Source organism: Pinus tabuliformis, chromosome J (assembly GCF_031772625.1).
Source record: "Pinus tabuliformis cultivar Carrire ecotype Pingquan chromosome J, CPIR1, whole genome shotgun sequence".
NCBI classification, from domain to species: domain Eukaryota; kingdom Viridiplantae; phylum Streptophyta; class Pinopsida; order Pinales; family Pinaceae; genus Pinus; species Pinus tabuliformis.
Genome location: NC_142295.1, coordinates 1,191,476,520 through 1,191,482,013, shown reverse-complemented (window position 1 = coordinate 1,191,482,013; position 5,494 = coordinate 1,191,476,520).

Below are 5,494 nucleotides of genomic sequence, written 5' to 3'. Positions count from 1 at the left end.
TGAATTTTTAGGAAGTATACACGGGTTTTGTGAAGCAAAGTCATGTACTCAGCAGGTATAGTAAAGAAAAGTTGCATATATGCAGGTTCTATGAATAAAATCTGCAAAAATACGTAGGTTTTGCGAAGAAAAGTCGTGTACGATTTCTGCATGATGGTATTCGAAATACCAGGGGACTTTACAATGGTATTGGCCCATAATAATGAGTGTGACAATGGATATTTGATCCTGTCAAAGAATACCATCGACATAACTAAGGGTTTAACCCATGGTATTGGATAAGGCATAAGCTATATAAGAATATGGAGATCAAAGTGTTTCTGGGTCTGCATGATATGGGTTATTAATGAATTGTTTGATCTAAAATAGGTGTGCACCAGAAAATGTGATGATGGATCAGATCTTATAGATCTGAAATGTTTACACATTGAATAATCTTCTTATGGGTTGATAGATTTGTGATGATGATGTTATGATGTGTGTCTTTTATAATATGTTCTGAGATTTGGGTTTGATTGATGATTTGTTTTGTAGAAAAGGTATTATTCGGTAGTTATATATCCAAATGTTGTTTTTCTTCAAAAAGATCGCGTACATACGTGGTACATACGTAGATCGACTTTTGGGTAATAACATATCAATTTTGTAGTATGGAGAAATCTATACATGGGTATGCTTATTGAAAGGAGCGTATATACGTGGAAGTGTCTTATAAGGGTTGTGTACATATGCTATAATTTCAATGAATATGATGTCTAATCAGTCTTATTGTGTTTGCTAGTGTTTTTCGATGAAGTCTTCCATGATGATCTATGCTTGATAGTGTTGATTGATGTTGAAATGATTATGTTATGAAATGTTGAATAGTAATGATGTTTCTATGAGATGATATGTATTTGGATCTGTGACAAGGTCAATATGTGTTTCAGTGATTGATTTCAGTAGTGCAGTGATTCAATTTTAGAGTTCATTGTTTTAAGATATGTACATGGGTTTGTAGTGATAGAATTGGCTTTTGTGATGAATAGTAGGTGGTCCGACATTCTGATGAAGAGTATACAGTGATTTCAGATGATCTAGCCACTTTGGTTGTCTGAGATTCGGTAATTGGTTTATTAAATTATTTGATGATTAAGTTGGTTTAGTGAGTTGATACAATGGTTGGTTTTAGTTTTTTATTTTATATTGGGATTCAATGATGGTAGTGGGTCCAGTCTAAAAATATGATGAAATGTGGCCTATGGTTTGTGATGTTTTGACTCAGGTTGATCCAATATGAAAATTATGAAATGTGGTCCACGGAAGTGTTAAGGGTTGGAGCCTTCAATAAGGGAGCCAAAGATTCCTTCCAGTGGTAGCTAGTAAATCAAATCAGGGGGTAGGAGCTCCTTTCTAGTGGCTGCCAGTAAACGAGATCAAGGGGTTGGAGCTCCCTTCCAGTTAGTTTTGGAGAATGAGAGAAGGTTGTAGCCTTCTACAAGTGGTTTCCTGTGTGTTGGTATGGGTATTCCCTAGTAGAAGATTGTAATAAGTTTTTCATTATAATAAAAGATCGAGATAGAGACACAACAATAGTGGTTTTCTCCCACACTGGGTTTCCACCTAAAAATTCTGGTGTTCATGTATGTTCATGTGTTTCTTATGTGTGATGTTTTATTCTATTCACAAATGGTTACTGCTTAATTAATGCCTAATGAAATACTGATACACTGGTTAAAGTTAAAGAGATGATGAATTAACCAAAAAGTTAGTTAACTAGATATACGCAAGTTTACTTCATTATAGTTGCATACAGAAATTTGAATAAGAAAATAAAATTTTAATCGTGTTTTTAAAATACTGATTCACCCCCCCCCCCCCCCCCCCCCCTCTTAGTATTTTTCCCAACAAGAACTTGTGGAGGAAGTCTATTTTCCAAGGAAGGACTACATAGCTTTCTTCTTCATAGGGAATGGAATTGACGTAATTTGTTTGACCCTCTCTAGGTCTTCTTTAATCCTACCTTTGGAAATGATATGGATCAATAGGTTACCCTCATACATTGTGAAAATACTTTTTTTAGGATTAAGGGATATCTCGTACTTGCGACATCGCTCAAAATTTTTCTTTTGGTGGCATATATGGTCGGATCTCTTCTTAGAAAATATAGTGACATCATCAAGATAGACCACTATGCTTTGTCTAATCAGTCCGCAGAATGTGATATCCTTGGCATGTTGAAGTATTGCACTAGTGTTGATCAACTCAAATGGTATTCTTTTAAATTCGAATGCACCCCACATCATGTGAAATGTTGTCTTTATTCTATCAGGCTCTAAGACTAGAAACTATTTGTAACCGAAATATCTATCCAACAAAGAAAACATATCTGACCCTGATACTATTTTCATTATTTTTTCCATAGACAACACACGGTAATTGTCTTTGTTTGAGGTGTGGTTAAAGTTGTTGAAATCAACACACAAGCGTATTTCCTTAGACTTATTTCTAACCGAGACCAAGTTCAATACCCATGTAGAATGTTGCACTTTGTATATGATCCAAGCCTCCAACAATTTCTGTAACTTATTTTGAATAAGAGGCTCAAGTGTCGGATGTTCCTTCCACAACTTTTGTTGAAAAGGCTTGAACCCTTATTTGATTGGAATCACATGCTAGATTATTTGCATGTCATAATTTTTTAGCTCATCATATGTCCACATGAATACATCTTAGTATTTCTTGAATAAGCGGATGAAAACTTGTCATTCTCATAGTGTGCAACACATACCAAGATTGATAAACTTCGGATCCTTTTATGTTCCCGTATTTATCTACTTGTGTGATAGCGTTGAGCTATGGGTTTTCACATTGATTGGACCTCGGAAGCGATTCTACAAGTTGTGAAACTTTTCCAATGATACCACACCTTTCGATATGAGGTTTTACTTACTTACGCAGGCTGCATCCTACAACGCTTTCTTGTGCTCATCTTCATCGATAGTTTCATCCTTGAATACATCAGTGTTCATCATAAAGTGTAGTATCAGCTGGTCATCATTGAAAACACCTAAATTAGTAATATTGTTAAGGATGGATGGTTTATAAATATTTTTTTATAGTAAAATTGTCCCTAAGCAATGATAACCTAGTAGTAGCATTTTCCAATGCATCCGCAGTTGTGTTGCATATTCTAGGAATATAAATAATGTTAAAATCTTGGAAATATGAAATTAAATGTTATACCTCTTGTTGATAACTTTTTAGATGAGGTGACACATACTGTATAGTATCACATACCTGTCGTACGACAATTTTTTAGTCACCTACTGCTTTGAGAACTACAACATTAAGGTCGATATCTCTTTGTAAACCCATGATGAGTGCTTCGTATTTTGTAGTGTTGTTCATGCACTCAAATTCCAAGCAGCTAGAGTTTAGATGTTTCCTCTATCATGGGTCTACTAAAACACAACCAGCTCAAGAGCCCTTCTATATTTTGCAACCATCAAAATATAATGTCCAAAAATCATATGTACAAGGACTATGTGCTACACTAGTACTGCTACTATTACTACTACTAATTGTACAAATGTCATTTTCACCAGTTGGACTAGGAAGGAGCTCCAACTATGTGTCTGTACGAAATAGGGATGGTTGACTGAGGTAACACCCCAGATCAGTTTCTAAGAAGAAATTTCCAAAGATGAGATCTGTTAAATCCATTGTCTCATTTTCACCTTCTAATGGAGTTATAGCGTGTTTCATATACCACAATGAGTTCACTCAGATCTGGTTGTTTCTACCCTTGTACAAAAGCCACAAATGTGACCAGTCTATTGAAAAATACCCCTATAACATTTTGTACTAGTTTGTTCTCAGCAATACATTGTATGCTTCTGGAATGTCCACAATTACTACATTTATACATTGGTGAACTCGATGATCAAATGATAAATGAATAAGCACATTATTAAGGTCACCAATTGCATGGACAAGAATATTATCCTACTGAATGATATGTGCCTCCATTTTATCCCACTTTGCATTGATTTTCTTTGGGACAGATAAAGGAATTACGTTTACTGATGCACCTGAATCAACTAAGAAATTGGGTACATTATAATTGAAAATTTCAAACATTAACAGAGATGGAAGGGAGAGTGTATTTACATCCAATGTTAAAGCATTAAGAACAAACTCCAAGGAACTAGAGGATTTACCGGATTCAGATCCCTTCTGTGAAGAAGCATCGTTACCTGAGGTGGATTGTCCAAGTGCGTGTGGGAGCATGTCCCACTGACTCACGATCTTTGTCAATTTGAAGACTAACATATTCGCACGAGATTTCTTCATCTCTTCATCTATGTTGTAATCTAGTGTGGGAGATATTTCCAAAGTGTCTAGAGGAGTAACTTGGTCTGCGACTTTCAGAGTGAGGGACTTACTCTTACTACTTGTGGAAGGTCTTTTCATTGTAACTACGTTTCCAGAATTCCTCTAAGTATTATGTGTTGAGTCGTCAGGCAGAATGATCTTCCTTGACAAATTCTCTTTCACCTTTTTCCTCATCAACTCTTGTGTGGAAGCCGGCCCTTGGCATCTCAAGTTATATCAAGTGTTCTGCTTTTGGGTTGGGTCCTAACCTAGTGGCTACTTTTTGGTGATGCTATTTCTAGCTACGAGTATGAAACTAAATGTGTTAATTGCATTCCCCAAGCTTGTAGTTTCTTCAGTCACAATAGTTTCTTCATTTTCTTCCACAAGCTGGATCTATTCATCATAAAGAACTGTATCAATAAAATTCACAACAAGAGCATTCATGTTGCAGTTCCATTGTTCGCATGTCCTTTTTGAATGATATTCTTTATAAAATGAATAGTACTGATCCATGCCCATACTTTCAAAATTTAGTACAACATTTGAGATTTGCGCAAACTTTGTCGGTTGGTTACTACTACTGCTAGAGTTAGCACCCCTTCTCAGAATGTTGAACTTGGGAGGCTTTCTCCTCACAATGGTCTCGCTTGACCTTTGTTTCAATTCTGCAAACTCATTGGATAGAGACTACATAGTTTGGGTCAAGATCTCAAGATCAGTTTCTTCTTTCTCCTTGGCCTTTCATACGAAGGCCTGACACCTTTCTCTTATGTCCTTGGAGTCCTTTGTTGATTCATCATCTGCGATGAATCCAATTTCATGCAAGTCCTTTTCAACTATTATTGCCACCTCAAAATTCATAGCCAAAGTTGGCTTCACAGTGCCTTTCACGAACTTCATAGTGCTTGTTGGTAAGGCAGATGAGAAATAGTCAATAATGATGGAGTCATGAGGTTTCATGTCTATCAGAAATCTGTTCAAGATACAGTTAAACCTATGATTGAAATCATTCACTTTTTCTTTCTTCTCCATCTTAATATTTCCAAGCTCTCTTAAAAGCATGGCAGGGGTTTTATCGTCACCAAATTTCTCAAGAAATAGTTTCTTAAAACCCCTCCAATTTTGGATTGAGTTT